At 45.4% G+C, this 17,243-nt stretch overlaps 1 protein-coding gene across 5 annotated transcripts in view; it reads right to left on the reverse strand.

The window, feature by feature from the left end:
* Positions 1–10,448, reverse strand: part of ehf (ets homologous factor) — a 76,782-nt gene extending 66,334 nt beyond the window's left edge. For 4 of the 5 annotated variants that reach the window (XM_063063247.1, XM_063063244.1, XM_063063248.1 and 1 more), the window contains exon 1: positions 10,055–10,448. The gene's annotated coding sequence lies outside the window, so the exon portion shown is untranslated. Of the gene's footprint in view, positions 1–675; positions 814–10,054 lie in introns of all 5 variants that reach the window. The other variant, XM_063063245.1, reaches the window with a different exon arrangement.
* Positions 10,449–17,243: the final 6,795 nt, after the last annotated feature.

Here is a 17,243-nt window from a genome sequence, read left to right on the forward strand (position 1 = left end):
GAATGCAGACAGAGGGGGGGAGGGAAAGATGTGCTTAGTGGTGGGATCCCGTTGGAGGTGGCGGAAGTTACGGAGAATAATATGTTGGACCCGGAGGCTGGTGGGGTGGTAGGTGAGGACCAGGGGAACCCTATTCCTAGTGGGGTGGTGGGAGGATGGAGTGAGAGCAGATGTACGTGAAATGGAGGAGATGCGTTTAAGAGCAGAGAAAGCAGGATCTCCCAGTGGCCACACATTTTAATTCCACATCCCATTCCCATTCTGACATGTCTATCCACGGCCTCCTCTACTGTAAAGATGAAGCCACACTCAGGTTGGAGGAACAACACCTTATATTCCCTCTGGGTAGCCTCCAACCTGATGGCATGAACATTGACTTCTCTAACTTCCGCTAGGCCCCACCTCCCCCTCGTACCCCAGCTGTTACTCATTTTTATGCACACATTCTTTCTCTCACTCTCCTTTTTCTCCCTCTGTCCCTCTGAATATACCTCTTGCCCATCCTCTGGGTCACCCCCCCCCCGTCTTTCTCCCCTGGCCTCCTGTCCCATGATCCTCTCGTATCCCCTTTTGCCTATCACCTGTCCAGCTCTCGGCTCTATCCCTCCCCCTCCTGTCTTCTCCTATCATTTTGCATCTCCCCCTCCCCCTCCAGCTTTCAAATCCCTTACTCACTCTTCCTTCAGTTAGTCCTGACGAAGGGTCTCGGCCTGAAACGTCGACTGCGCCTCTTCCTATAGATGCTGCTTGGCCTGCTGCGTTCACCAGCAACTTTGATGTATGCTGCTTGAATTTCCAGCGTCTGCAGAATTCCTGTTGTTTGTAAGTATATTGTTTGGTTAAACATTCTTTGTTTACAGATTTCATTAAGGGTGATATGTAAATATTTGTGAATGGCATATGTCATAATGCCACCGTGCCATATGTGTGCGGCTTGCTAAAGGTACAACAACACTAAGACATGTTACTCCCAGCTCCATGTTTTTCTTTTGATTAGTTTTATATTTTGGAGTTACAAAACATAACAGCTTATGTCACACTGGGTCTGAGACTGGGAGCCAGCATTGTGACACAACAGGAAGCTGCAGGAGTGTGTGGTGGTGTTATGGCAAGGATGGGTGAAGTTTCAAGTCTGTGGACTATTGGACAGAGATTGGTGTGGTGGCAAAGTGTAGCTCCTGAGGTTCATTGTGTTAAGGCAGGGGCACGTTTGGCGATCCTGGCTGAAAGGATGTGTCTGAGAACTAGGAGCAGGGGCAGGCCAGTTAGCCCTTTTATGGCTGAGTCACTTTCCCATACTCTCCCCCACTGTCTTAACTCCTTGCTTAAACGTCTGTCAACCACCACCTTCAATCTATTCCTTTGTTCCACCTACATGGCTATCAATGGAGAACAATATGATTCATAGTCCCCTGAGGGAAGAAATTCCTACTCATCTCCATCTTGAGTGGAGAAGACCATTTATTCCAATGCTATCCCATTCTTGTACCAAACACCCTCACCCAGGGGAAGGTCCTCTGCAACCTGCACTGCCCATTTCTCTCAGAATCTTACATGCCATCCTCAGCTTATGCACACCAAACTTATGATCCTTAGTGAATATGAACAAGCTCCTAAAATAAAATTAAATTCAGAAATGTGATGTACGTTCCTATAAATGACTGGACTAGTTCTCTCCCATTCCCCACTTGTAGTTGTCGTTCTTTCTTTCAGTCATATATGTTTTTGATGCTTTTTATTACAATATTGTGAGATATGGTTAGCACATTGAGTGAATTTTGTTCATTTTTTGACTCTTAGACAAAACCAAAAGATTCCATTCATTAAATGGGGACAGCCTGAATAGATGTCAATAAAGTCTCCTCATTCTTCCAAATATCATCCCAATTTCTTCGCTTGTTCCAGCGAAGACAGCCCCTTCATTCCAGGAATCAGCTTAAATGATCACTGAGCTGCCTTCTGTGTGATTATTGATTCTTAACTAAGCAGACTGAAATGGTATGTAATATTCCGGGGGGATGGCGGGAGTCACAATTGTACAGGCAGTAAAGTCACTGCTTCACACCCCCAATGACTAAGGTTCAATCCTGGTCGATGGACTTGTCTGTGTGCAGTTTGCTCCCAGTCCCTGTAGTTTTTAAAAACTAGGTTTTCTCTACCAATAATCCTCTACCACATCAAGTTCCTCTACCACCAATCCCCTATCCCATCTTACCTCCGATTTCCTCTCCCACCAATCCCCTATCCAACACCCTTCCGATTTCCTCTACCACCAATCCCCTATCCTTCACACCTCCGATTTCCTGTGCCACTAATCCCCTATCCATCACATCTCCAGCTTCCTCTATACCAATCGCCTATCTATCACAGCTCCGATTTCCTCTACCACCAATCCCCTATCCATCACACCTCCGATTTCCTGTGCCACCAATTCCCTATCCATCACACCTCCGATTCCCTCTACCACCAATCCCCTATCCATCGCTTTCCTGTACTATCAATCCCCTATCCATTACACCTCCAATTTCCTCTACCACCAATCCCCTATCCATCATATTTTGATTTCCTCTACCACCAATCCCCTATCCATCACACCTCCAATTTCCTGTGCCACCAGTCCTGTACCCCATCTTACCTCCAGTTTCCTCTACCACCAATCCCCTATCCAATTGTACAGTACTTCCGGTCTCATCTCCCACCAAACCCTTCCCCATCACACCTCCAGTCTCCTCTACCTCCACTCCTCTTTCCCATCATACCTCCAATTTTCTCCCACATATCGAAGACGTGTGTGGTAGGTAAATTGCAGTTGTTGAGAATGAGGAAGAAGTAAAATGGGGATTCGAATAAATGGATGGTGAATGGTCAGCACAGATTAATTTTGCTGAATGGTCTATTTCTATTATGTGTATGTCTCTCCCTGACCTCTATGTGTCATACTATACAGCGTACAACAGAGCAACAGCTCCTTTGGACCACTGAATCTGAGCTTACAATATTAATCCTACATTTGTGCAGGCCATCGTGCCTATCTGAACGAATCGCACTCAGCTGCATTCATTCCATACGCTGCTGTGCCTGTCCAGCAGCAGAAGAGCCCTATACGGTGGTCCTTTCCCACGAAGCAGCTCCTTCTGACTCCGCTGAGTCACGCATTGGGAGAGAGTTCAGGAAATCCAGATATATATATATTAAATAGTTACGTTAAATACGTTGTGCAAGAAAAAAGAAGTGCTGAGGCAATGTTCATGGGTTGAAGGTCCATTTGGAAATCAGATGGCAGAGGGGAAGAAGCTGTTCCTGAATCGTTGAGTGTGTACCTTCAGGCTTCTGTACCTTTAGGTAGCAAAGAGAAGAAAGCTGATAGAGGTCCTTAATGATGGCCACCACCTTTTTGAAGCATCACTCCTTGGAGGTGTTCTGGATACTATGGAGGCTAGTGCCCATGATGGAGCTGACTAATTTTACTTACTTTGATCCTGTGTGGTAGTCCTCACATTTCAGATGGTGGTGCAGCCAGTCAGAATGCTCTCCATGGTACATTTGTAGAAATTTGGGAGTGTTTTTGGTGACATACTAAATCTCCTCAAACTCCTAATGAAGTATAGCTGCTCTCTAGCCTTCTTTATAGCTGTGTCGATGCATTGGGTCCAGGTTAGGTCCTCAGAGATATTGACCAGGACTTGAAGTTGTTCACTCTCCCCACTTCTGATCCCTCGATGAGGACTGGTTTGTACTCCCTTGTCTTACCCATTCCAAAGTCCACAATCAGCTCTTTGGTCTTATTGATGTTGAGTGCCAGATTGTTGCTGTGACATCACTCAACTAGCTGGGGTATCTCAATCTGCATACAATGCTGGTATTCCCAGCAAGTTTATAGTTGGCATCTGAGTTGTGCCTAGCCACACAGTCATGGGTTTAGAGAGAGTAGAGCAGTGGGCTAAGCACACATCTTTGAGGTGTGCCAGTGTTCATTGTCAGCAAGGTGGAGATGTTATTTCCAAACCACACAGATTATGGTTTTCCAGTTAGGAATTCAAGGAATCAGTTACAGAGGGAGGTACAGTGGACAATGTTCTGGAGCTTTTCAATCAGAACTGTAGGAATGATGATGTTAAATGCTGAGCTGTATCCTGACAGAGGTATTTGTATTGTCTGGGTGATCCAAGCCCATGTGGAGAGCCAATGAGTTTGTGTCCACAATAGACTGTTGTGGTGATAGGCAAACTGCAGTGTGTCCAGGTCCTTGCTGAGGCAGGAGTTGATTCTAGCCATAATCTGGAGGTGAATCAGCTTAATCTGAAGGTGGGTGGGAGTATGATGGGTAGGGGATTGGAGACCAATGCATTATGTCTCATGGGACTGGTCACCTGGGTACGTCCAAGCATCAGGGCATGCCCACTTCTGCAATGTTGCCCTACAACTTGTGTTGCCCTGGGAACCATGGTTTTCCCGTCACATCACAAAGACATGCTGTAAGGTACGGTAATTGGATACAGGAAACTACATCTTTGTGTGAGTGACTGGTAGAAGAAACTGCAGAAAACTTATGGGTGTGTGAGGAGAATACGCTGGGACACTGCACTTAGAGTATCATGTGCAGTTTTGATCACCAACATTTAACTGGAAAGGTTGCAACAAAGATTCACTTTGATGTCACCCAGACTGGCAGGAGAGACTGAATAGATTGGGACTGTTTTCCCCAGAGCAAAGGAGGTTGACAGGGGACCTAATAGATGTTCACAAAATCATGAGGGGCATAGATAAGGTGGATGGTCAGTCTTTTCCCAGGGAAGGAGATTGTAAAGCTAGGTGTCGTAGGTTTAAGGTGAGATGGGAAAGGTTTAAAAGTGACCGGAAGGGAAACCTTTTCACATGGATGGTGTTGGTGGATGGAACAAGCTGTTGGGAAGAGCTGTAAAGGCAGGTAAGCTTATGCTTAAACAAGATTTTGATAGGTACGTGGATAGGAAAAGTTCAGAGGGATACGAGGCTGTAGGACTTGCTCAGGGAAGCAACACAGTCAGCAAGGACAAGTTGGGTTGAAGCAAAGCATCTGCTTCTGTGCTGAGTGACTCTCCAATCTCCACAACCAAGTTCTGGGAGGACAGGGGACTATAAAGATGAAAAAGGACCATTGAGATTGCTCTGTTGGGAACTAGCATGGATTCAATGGGCTGATTGTCCTCCTGAATAAATAATTCACCTTGATAATGAATATCTTCACATCTTGGTCTGACCAGTACAGTTTACTTAAAGGATACACCTCAATAAACTACCTTACTTCCTGGGCCACAATAAAAAGCATTTACAAGAATACACCATGCAATGCCTTTTTCATTCTTACATTCGTAGACAATATGCTTAGCCTTAAATTACATTGTTTAAAACCAAACCGACTGTTGTCACTCACTTGGCCCCCATAGGGCGGTACACAACCACAATAACTGAGGGGCTTCCTCACCGAACCCAGACCCCCCCCCCAGCCAGTAGTGGAAGAATCTTATACTTGCCCATTGAGGCTGCGCCAGCTCTCAATGCATTTCTCAGAATGTGCCAGTCCGCAGCTTTCAATGTGCCAGTCCGCAGCTTTCAATGTGCCAGTCCGCAGCATTCCTCTACGCTCACCGTGACTTGCTGCCAGATCACCAAACACCGGCTAGACCAATCTTACTCAATTGTTAACCTTCCAGCAATACTTGATGTCCATGTGTGTATGTGTATGTGTGTGTGTGTCTATGTATGTGTGTGTGTGTGTGTGTGTGTATGTGTGTGTGTGTGTGTGTGTGTGTGTGTGTATGTATGTATGTGTGTGTGTGTCTATGTATGTGTGTGTGTGTGTGTGTATGTGTGTATGTGTGTGTGTGTGTGTATGTGTGTATGTGTGTGTGTGTGTGTGTGTGTGTGTGTCTATGTATGTGTGAATGTGTGTGTGTGTATGTGTGTGTGTGTGTGTGTATGTATGTGTGTGTGTGTCTATGTATGTGTGTGTGTATGTGTGTGTATGTGTGTGTGTGTGTGTGTGTCTGTCTGTCTGTCTGTCTGCCCCTGGGAGCAGCCTGTAGATCAGAGGGTCCTCTATTATGCCATGCTACAGATTGCAAGTGTCTCCGGTACCTGGCCTGAGAGTAGATCTGAAATAAGTGAGACAGACCTAGAGGTAATATTGCACACCATAGTTCTTATGCGTGTCATGGATAGACTTTGTGCACTGCTCTTGCGTCTTTGGAAGGAAAGACACAATGTGGCCTTCAGTTAGAGGACAGCAGGACCCCCAATAGCAATGAGATACACCATCAAGAGATTGGCTTTTTATTATTGGGTTGGCACTGTCCTCGAGAGCCAGGAGACCCTTTTGTTCTTCCTAAGTCTCCTGTTGGGGTGGGGAGGGAGCTTCAGTTCCCCTGAACCAATGTACTGGGCCACAATTTAACCTCTTCTCAGATGAAGGCCAGTGAAGTTCAGCTATCAGGGAAATAAATTAAATTAAATTGATAAACTGTTTTATTATTGTCACTTGTACTGAGGTACAAAGAAAAACTCTGTCTTGCATGCCAACCAGACAGATCATTTCATCACATCAGCACACTGAGGTGGGACGAGGTAAAGTGATGAAGTGCTGATCGAAGGGATGATGGTTTACTGTTCCAGAGAAAGTGCAGTGCAGCAGGCAGTAAGGTGTAAGGCCATAATAGGTAGATTGTAAGGTCAAGAGTCAATCTTATCGTACAAAAGAACCATTCAATAATCTCATTAAGAGCAGGGTAGAAGCTACCCCTGAGCCTGGTTGTGCATGCTCTCAGGTGTTTGTACCTTCTGCCTGACGGTGGGTGGGGCAGGCGGAGACAACGGCGAGTGTATGGGGTGGTGGGGTCTTTAATTATGTCGGCTGCTTTAGAGAGGCAGTGAGAAATGCAGACAGAGTCCATGGAGGGAGGCTGGTTCCTGTGATCTGTCGAGCTGTGTCCACAACTCTCTGCAGTTCCTTGCCGTTACGAGCAGAGCATTTGGTATACAAGTCATGATGCATCCAGATAGGGTGCTTTCTGCAGTGCATTGATGACAATTGTTGAGAGTCAAAGGAGACATGACAAATTTCATTGTCCTCTTGAGGAAGGAGTTTGGAGTTGAACACTTCAGCTTTCAATTTAGAGATGAACCTGAAACTGTAATTGTCACACAAGGGGTGGTGGTGAGGTAAGCTTGAGGAGGACTAGGACCAGGATACTGAGTGTGCCAGCTGCCCTTAAAGGTGTAAAGATGGCCTTGTTGCCGAGGAAGGAAATGGGTAAGAGAGCTGCTGTGTAGGTAAATGCAAACGGCAGTAAGCAAAAATGGAATGATTTACTTTGTTTGGCTTACCTCACCCCTGCATCCCAACGGGCTTTTGCAACCAGCGCATTGGCAGGTCCAGCCCTTACTCCACCAGAGACCAGGAAGTAGGACTCTGACAACTCACATCAAAGTTGCTGGTGAACACAGCAGGCCAGGCAGCATCTCTAGGAAGAGGTACAGTCGACATTTCAGGCCGAGACCCTTTGTCAGGGCGAAGGGTCTCGGCCTGAAACGTCGACTGCAAGTCCTGACGAAGGGTCTTGGCCTGAAACGTCGACTGTACCTCTTCCTAGAGATGCTGCCTGGCCTGCTGCGTTCACCAGCAACTTTGATGTGTGTTGCTTGAATTTCCAGCATCTGCAGAATTCCTGTTGTTTGCGTTTTTAAAAGTAGGACTCTGAACTCTGTTATTCACTAGTCAACAAAGTCGGATTTTATTTTTACTTTAACTATCACTTCTTTATCACTCTCTTGAATTGTGTGAGACAACCAGCATTGCAGAGGTATTATTTGTAACCACAAAATAGCATTTGCATTTATATATCAGGAACTACAAACCACAAAGACCAACAGTTTTCCTAACCCAGAGGTGCACCCATAGCACTCTGTTACCAGGAGTTTGCAGCTTTCTGTGTTTCCAGCTGACACGATTACCAGGGCAAGGGGTCAGGTATGTAAAGTGGGGCTACTAGTCAACAGTTAGGAGGTCTGTGATGATATTAACTGAAAAAGTAGTCAGCTATAGGACATGCTGCCCTCTTGACAGCTGTTCTTCCATAGCCCACATTCAGTGATTGGAACATGGGGATTAGGATTAAAGGAGGCATTTAGCCCTTTAATTCTGCTCCACCTAAGGCTATGGCTGACTTCTGGACTCTGGCCATCTACCTGCCTTTGACAACTTTCTTAAATGTCTTTTATCACAGAAACTCATCAACCTCACTTTCAAATAAGCTATCAATTGTCACTTCCACAAGACAGTTCAAGACTTCCACTGCCTTCTGCATACAGAAACGTTTCCAACTTTGGCTATAATATTTGAGACTATGACCCTAGCCCTAGAATCACCAAATAACAGAAGCATTTGTTTTGTTCACATCAGTTGCTCATTGTCTGTGCTGGAAAATCACGGCTTAGTTTTTACATTTCTGAGAAATGTAACCTCTTGTTTCCACAAGCGACTAGATGCTGGAATCTAGAGTAACAAACAATCAGCTGGAGGAATTTAGGGGCAGAATCTGTGGGATAAAAGGAATCGCTGTCCTTTCCTGGTGCCCAGTTACAATTGCAGTGTTTCAAACAGAAACGTCAACAATTCCTTCCCCATCACAAATGCTGCTCAACATCCTGAGTCCTACCAGAAAATTGTTTGCTGCCAGAGTTTTTATGATCGCTTTCTTTAAAAATCTCTTGAAATCTGGGCGGCATTCCAGTAAACTGTCCCTTCCTTGGACCAGATCAAATTACCTCTCTGAAGATATGAAGCCCAGATTACTTTGGGCTTGATCAAACCATGCCTCCATATAGTAGTATTAAAGTTTCTACTGCCACAACACAGTTGCCCTGAATACAGTTTGCAATTCCCTACCTTTTACAAACATTTTATACACGATTTCTAACTTAGTAGTGATTTACATTCAAACATGCCCCTTCCCTTTCCCACTCTCCAACTCTCACCTTACCTACACACCAGTGACCTTTCACTTTTTAGAAAATACTTTTCCATTCTGTTGAAGGTTGTGCCTATGCTGAAATCCATTTGCTAGATTTGCCCCTGTTTGTAATGCTTTCTTTCACGCCGTATATAACACCTTGCTTTGTGTGACTAGAAACACAAGCCTTTCAGTCAAGTTGTTCATCATGAACCCAACAGATCTCCTTGCTTGACTGTGTGAGTTGCATCCCTCAGACTTGAACAGATGCCTGTTTCCCTACTTCTGTCACTGGTCACTTCCAGGTCAGCATCAGAATCCTACTGTCTCTTCATGAAGTGCCTGCTGAAAACGCCTTCATGTAACATCACCTTGTCCACTACTCTCATCACCTCTTCCAAAAAATAGGTCAAGCTGCATCTCTGGGAAGAGAAACAGAACTAAACATTGCTGTTCAAAGACATTCAGGTCAAAGAGGTTCCTCGCTGCCAGGCTGTTGGAAACAAGAATGGAATTAACAAGTTTTGATAATAGTTAAACCAACAGAACCTTTCTCAGCAGAGAAAAAAAGCCTCTCATTGAAGTGTTTTGGATCAAATTCGCATTCTAGAGTGAGCTGAGAATGGCAGAAAGGTAGATTTTAACTGTCGAGGCAAGTTAATCTCCTTTGAGCCCACCAGCTACCACACACTTCCCCCTCACAATGGGAGCCCAGAGCCATCTATTTCATTATCCATGTTGTTTCTCCAACCTTCTCGCCAAGTGAAGTCAGCAAACTCTTTGCACCATGACCTAGCAATCCTTCCCGATGAGACATGTACATCTTGGAGCCAGCAGGCAAGGATGGAACCAACGAGAAGCCCAACAGAATTATCTCTATCTGCACTGACTGACAAGATTCTTAGTCACTTCCCCTTCCAGATATCCAACCAGCATTTATCAGATCAAGATTTCAAACGTTCCTTGAACTGTCGAACAGAAGCAGGATATTAATGGACTATCTGCGAATTGTGGGTCAGAACAGAGGAAGCTGAGAGGGGTCAGCAATTGAAGAGCACAGAGCTTACCTGAACCAGGTCCAGATGTGGCACCAGGGCAATGAGCAAGCCAACAGCTGTAGAACGTTCTGTATTACTGACAAAGCAGCCAGTTTAATAAATTGAATTATCCCGTTTATCACTGTAACCGGATAAAAATTGGGCCAGATGTAATTTAAATAATACAAAGGCCTCTTAAGGACTTTGCCTCCCATGGGGAGTTCCCCAGCCTTTACTTCCTTTAATTTGATTGGCCACAGTTATGAACAAAATAAAAAAGAGCTAGCTAATTTACATCTTTTGTACTTTACATAAATTGCATATAACCTGATCGCTGCAGATGCTATGCACAGCGGCGGACGACTGTAAACAAAGCACTGAATCTCCTCTGATCGGTCACCGAGCTTCACTGGAGGAAAGTATTTTTTCAACAAGTGCAGCTCCTGTGCAGGAAATAGATGAGTAAAATGAAAGGGATGTGCCTGACTCTGCCTGAGCTATACGTGCAGTGTCTTAACTATTTTAATCTTAACAGTGATAATATAACAAATGGTTAATTGTTAACCAGCCTCTTGTATCAATAGTAAAACCAGTCCTACTGGTTGTCCTGACTCATGTTTATTGCAGAGGGTGCGAAAATTGGTGTCAGTTTTCTGATTAAAACCGTAGTTCCTTCTCTGATCCGGAACCTCATATCAGGGGTTCTTAAAGTCATTGGGTGATTGGCCTTCGGCGTTATCACGTCCACCCCACCCCCATCTCGCTCCGCGTGGGAGGAATGATGCTGCAATGATCTACACACATACTTGGTTAAACAGTTGGGTCCTTCTCGTTTCCAGAATTCTTCCTGCTCCTTCCTCCCCTGATGTTGGAGCAGGCCTTGATGAAGCATAGAGACCTTTCCCAGCCTGAATTCCACACACCACCTCCCACCACCCCCATAGTACCATGCGTTCATGGTCCTTATCAGCAACCGCATCTTCCTCACCCCACCACTTTCAAAGAAGGAAGCCGTAGGGTATGATCTGGCCGTTAGCTCCTGCACCATCACTAACTCATCAATGCTGGAGACCTTCCATGCACTGCCACTAACCTCATAGTTCCCTTAACCCACACTGCTTGTTTCTGCCTCGAATCGAGATTAACAAGCTGGACTGCCTGGGTAGGCACATCTTTTCTGCCTGATCCTACCCACTGAGCTCATGTTTGTTTTGTCTCCCTTGGCTCAGTCCCTTCCTACTTATGTTCATCCGTAACACTTCACACGCTCTCAATCACTTCGATCCCTGGCCCTGGATGTCCAGTCTCTACACACGTCTATCCCTCATCAGGAAGGCCTCAAAGCTCTCTGCTTCTTTCTGGAGGACAGACTTAACCAGTTTCCCTCCATCATCACCCTCCTCCATCTGCCAGAACTGGGTTTCTCTTTCGGTTCCTCCCACTTTCTAAAAACCCAAGGAGTATCGTGGGCTCCTGTTATGCCTGCCTTTTCATTGACTACATGGAACATTCCAGGTCCAAGCCTACACTGGAAATGCTACCCAACTCTTTGTTTGCTACATCGATGACTGCATCCTGCACCCATGCCTCCAATTTCCATCCTGCCATCAAATTTACTTGGTCCATCTCTGATGCCTCTCTCCCTTTTCCCAATCTCACTGCCTCCATCTTGGGAGAGAGACTGCCTATTGATAATTTTTATAAGCCTACTGACTCTCAGAGACATCTTGACTATACCTCTTCCCATCCTGTCATTTATAAAAATGCACTTCCCTTTTCTCAGTTCCTCTGTCTCTGCTGCATCCGTTCTCAGGATGAGGTTAGAACATCTGAGGTGCCCTCCATTATCAAAGAATGGGGTTTCCCTTCCACCACTGTTGATGCTGCCTTCACCCACATCACCTCCATTTTCCACTCACTCCAACAAGAAAAGGGTTCCCATACCTACTACCTCACAAGACTCCTTATCAAATACAAAATTCTCCATAACTTCTGCCATGTAGAACAAGATCCACCACTAGGCACGTCTTTCCCTCCTCTGTGGCCCCCAGCCACTCCCCACCTTCTGTTTGGTTTGCTCTCTCCTTGATTTGCTTATCCTTTCGTCCCTCCCCACTGATCTCTCACCTGGCAAGTTGCCCCTACTCCTCCTTCCTCTAAACCACTTGAGACCCAAAAAGTCCACCCAGGTGAGACGACACTACCCCTGCAGGTCTGTCAGGGTCGTCTGCCCTATCAGGTGCTCCCGCTGAGGCCTGGTGTAGATTGGGTCTGCTTCATCAAGCACTTTCAGTCCACCACAAAAGACAGGATTTCCCAGTGGCCACCCGCTTCAGATCGGGGGCAACCTGGTAGTGTAGCAGTTAACGCAATGCTTTCAGTGTCAGTAACCGGGGTTCAATTCCTGCCACTGCCTGTAGCAATTCGTACGTTCTCCCTGAAACCACAAAGGTTTCCTCCACGTGCTCTGGTTTCCTCCCACATCCAAACGACGCACTTGTTTGAGGGTAAGTTGGTCATTTGAGAATATTTGGGAAGTGCAGGCTCATTGGGCTGTTACAGTGCTGCATCTCGAAATATAATAAATAAATACAATAAAAATTTGACTTCTCATTTCTATTCCAACAATGAGGCTACACTGACATTGGAGGAGCAACACCTCAAGTTCTCGCAACACACACAAAATACTGGTGAAAGCAGCAGGCCAGGCAGCATCTGTAGCAAGAAGTACAGTCGACGTTTCAGGCTGAGACCCTTCGTCAGGACTAACTGAAAGAAGAGATAGTAAGAGATTAGAAAGTGGGAGGGGGAGGGGGAGATCCGAAACGATAGGAGAAGACAGGAGGGGGAGGGATGGAGCCAAGAGCTGGAACGTTGATTGGCAAAAGGGATAGAAGGCTGGAGAAGGTGGAGGATCATGGGACGGGAGACCCGGGAGAAAGAAAGGGGGAAGGGGAGCCCAGAGGAAGATGGAGAGCAGGCAAGGAGTTATAGTGAGAGGGACAGAGGGAGAAAAAAGAGAGAGAGAAAAAAGGGGGAAAATAAAAATAATAAATAAATAAATAAGGGATGGGGTAAGAAGGGGAGGAGGGGCATCAACAGAAGTTAGAGAAGTCAATGTTCATGCCATCAGGTTGGAGGCTACCCAGACGGAATATAAGGTGTTGTTCCTCCAACCTGAGTGTGGCTTCATCTTTACAGTAGAGGAGGCCGTGGACAGACATATCAGAATGGAAATGGGATGTGGAATTAAAATGTGTGGCCACTGGGAGATCCTGCTTTCTCTGGCGGACAGAGCATAGGTGTTCAGTGAAACGGTCTCCCAGTCTACATCGGGTCTCGCCAATATATAGAAGGCCACACCGGGTGCACTGGACGCAGTATATCACCCCAGCCGACTCACAGGTGAAGTGTCGCCTCACCTGGAAGGACTGTCTGGGGCCTTGAATGGTGGTGAGGGAGGAAGTATAAGGGCATGTGTAGCACTTGTTCCGCTTACAAGGTTAAGTGCCAGGAGGGAGATTGGTGGGAAGGGATGGGGGCGGGGGGGACGAATGGACAGAGGAGTCGCGTAGGGAGCGATCCCTGCGAAAAGCAGAGAGTAGGGGGGAGGGAAAGATGTGCTCAGTGGTGGGATCCCGTTGGAGGTGGCAGAAGTTATGGACAATTATATGTTGGACCCCGAGGCTAGTGGGGTGGTAGGTGAGGACAAAGGGAACCCTATTCCTAGTGGGGTGATGGGAGGATGGAGTGAGAGCAGATGTGCGTGAAATGGGGGAGATGCGTTTGAGAGCAGAGTTGATAGTGGAGGAAGGGAAGCCCCTTTCTTTAAAAAAGGAGGGCATCTCCCTCGTCCTAGAATGAAAAGCCTCATCCTGAGAACAGATGTGTCAGAGGCAGAGGAATTGCGAGAAGGGGATGGCATTTTTGCAAGAGACAGGGTGGGAAGAGGAATAGTCCAGGTAGCTGTGAGAGTCAGTAGGTTTATAGTAGACATCAGTAGATAAGCTGTCTCCAGAGACAGGGACAGAAAGATCAAGAAAGGAGAGGGAGGTGTTGGGAAATGGAAATTCCTCAAATTCTCTCTTTGTAGCCTCCGTACCGAAGGCATGAGCATCAATTTGTCTAACTTCCAGTAAATTCCCCCCCTCCTCTCTTTTTCCATTCCTCATTCTGATTCCCCTCTCATTCCTTCTCATCTCCTCACCTGTCCATCACCACCTTCTGATGGCCCTCCTCCTTCCCTTTCTTCCTTGGTCCACTGTACTCTCCTATCAGATTCTTTCTTCTTCAGACCATCGCCTCCTCCACCAATCACCTCCTACCTTCTTACTTCATCACCCCCCCCTCAGCTGGTTGCACTTCACAGCCAGCTCATACACCTTCCCCTTCCTCCGCTTCTTATTCTGGTTTCTTCCCCCTTCCTTTCTAGTCATGATGAAAGATACTGGCCTCAAACACTGACTGTTTATTTCACTCTATAGATGCTACCTGACTTTTTTTAAATAAAGGCTGAGAGCCGTTATTAAACTCTCACACTACATTCTCTGTGTCCTACGTAGCCTATGTTTTTCAGTCATATAATCACCCCAGATGACAGAATCCATTTTAGTTTATTATTGTCATGTGTGTACCAAGATACAGTACACTGGAAAAACTTGTTTGCATGCCATCCAACCAGATCGTTTCATTGGGGTAGTAGAGAGAAAGCAGAATCCAGAATATATTGTTGCACTACGGAGGAAGTTCAGACAAGCAAATTGCCAGGGCCACAATGAGGTTGATTAAAATATCAAGTTTACACAGCATCACCTTTGTTTTATACTGATATATGAAAGCCATCAGCTAACGTCAACACACATCACAATCTCCTCATCAATCTGACAAGCTTCATGTGATGACATTCATTTAATTAATTGCAAAAATTATGACTCATTCATATAAAGATAACTAGGAAGTACAATATAAACACTTTGTTCATACTTGTTGTGCTATCAAATCATGCCATTCTCTTTGGCTCATCTTCTACCCCATTTTCCTGCACTACGTCCATTTTCCATGTCCAAGAATTTGAGAACTGTGTGCTGTTTTGGTCAGGAGAACGATATTAGAACATGAGAACATTAAAACGTTCGTAAGTTCTTGACAAGAACAGGCCATTTGGTTTAACAAAGCCTGCCAAATTCCTATTCACAGTGTTTTGAAATAACTATTCAGTTTAGAATAACTATCAAGTTTAGAAATAACTATCAAGTTTAGAATAACTATTGATATGGAATCTTTGGGGAGAATGTTACTGAGTTTTCACCCAGGGTGCTGCCTAGATTTGAAGGTATTGCCTACAAGGAGAGGTATTAATGGATTTGTGGCTAAATTTGCTGATGATACAAAGATAGGTGGAGGAGTGGGTAGTACTGAGGAAACAGAGAGCCTGCAGAGAGACTTGATAGCTTAGGGAAATGGGCAAAGAAGTAGCAAATGAAATATAATGTTGGAAAGTGGAGGGTCATGCACTTTGGTGGAAGAAATAAACGGGCAGACTATTATTTAGATGGGGAGAGAATTTAAAGTGCAAAGATACTTGGGAGTCCTTGTGCAAGATACCCGAAAGGTTAACCTGCAGGTTAAGTTGGTTGTGAAGAAGGCGAATACAATGTTGGCATTCATTTCTAGAGGTATAGAATATGAGAGCCGGGATGTGATGTTGAAGCCCTATAAGGCATTCATGAGACCACACTTGGAGTATTGTGTACAGTTTTGGGCTCCTTATTTTGGAAAGGATACTCTGACATTGGAGAGGGTTCAGAGAAGATCCACGAGAATGATTCCAGGAATGAAAGGGTTACTGTATGAGGAATGTCTGGCAGACACAGGGAATGCAGGGATGTGGACCATGCAAGGCAGAATGGTTTAGTTTAACTGGCACCACTGTCAGCACAGTCTTTGTGAGGTGAGTGGGCTGCTGCAGTGTTGTACTGTTCAATGCTCCGTGTTCCATATCCCCTCATTCCCTTAACACCCAGAAATCTATCCATCTCCATCTTGAATAAACTTCCAGAGCCCCCTAAGACACCGAATTCCACATATTCATCTCCACTGGAGTGAAGTATAAAAGACATCACTGCAGCAGATTTTACCTTTTTAATGACATTATATTTCATTTAGTGTTTCTTCAAAATGGTTGACAGTGATTGCATGGATCATTTGAGTTCACTGAGATGTTACCTGGCTAAATGACTTTCGTTAAGGCAAGGGATTCAGCAGGCTGGGCTCGTTTTCCTGGAAAGAAGGAAGTGAGAGGTGATACAGTACAGATTACCTGAGGCATAGATAAGAAACTGTGGATAAGCAAATTCTTTTTCACATTTAGCTGGTGGTGGGGGGAGGGCTGGTGTCAAAAACAAGAGGGTGTAGGTTTAAAGTGAGAGGAAAGCGTTTGTAGGGGATACAAGGGCTAAGATTTTTTTTACGCAGAGTATGATTCATATCTGGAATACACTGCCAGAGGAGGTGGGGGAATCAGGCACAATCACAAACAAGGGAAAATCTGCAGATGCTGGAAATCCAAGCAACACACACAAAATGCTGGAGGAACTCAGTATCTATGGAAAAGAGTACAGTCAACGTTTCAGTCTGATAACCTTCAACAGGACTGGAGAGAAAAAGCAGAGGATTAGATTTAAAAGGGTGGCGGGGGGGGGAGGGGAGAGAGATACACAAGGTGATGGGTGAAACTGGGAGGAGGGAGGGTTGAAGTAAAGAGCTGGGAAGTTGATTGGTGAAAGAGATACAGGGTTGGAGAAGGGGTGAGTCAAATAGAAGAGGACAGAAGGCCAGGGAAGAAAGAAAAGGGGGGAGGAGCACCAGAGGGAGATGATGGGCAGGCAAGGAGATGAGGTAAAAGATGGAAGAGGGGGCATTACTGGAAGTTTGAGAAATCGATGTTCATGCCATCAGTTTGGAGGCTAGCAGGTGGAATATAATGGAATGTAAGTTGTTGTTCCTCCAACCTGAGTGTGGCCTCATCATGACAGTGGAGGAGGCCATGGATAGACATATCAGAATGGGAAAAGTCATAGTCATAGTCATAGTCATACTTTATTAATCCCAGGGGAAATTGGTTTTCCTTACAGTTGACCATAAATAATAAATAGTAATAGAACCATAAATAGTTAAATAGTAATATGTAATTTACGCCAGTAAATTATGAAATAAGCCA

This window comes from Mobula hypostoma, chromosome 11, assembly GCF_963921235.1.
Source record: "Mobula hypostoma chromosome 11, sMobHyp1.1, whole genome shotgun sequence".
Lineage (NCBI taxonomy): Eukaryota > Metazoa > Chordata > Chondrichthyes > Myliobatiformes > Myliobatidae > Mobula > Mobula hypostoma.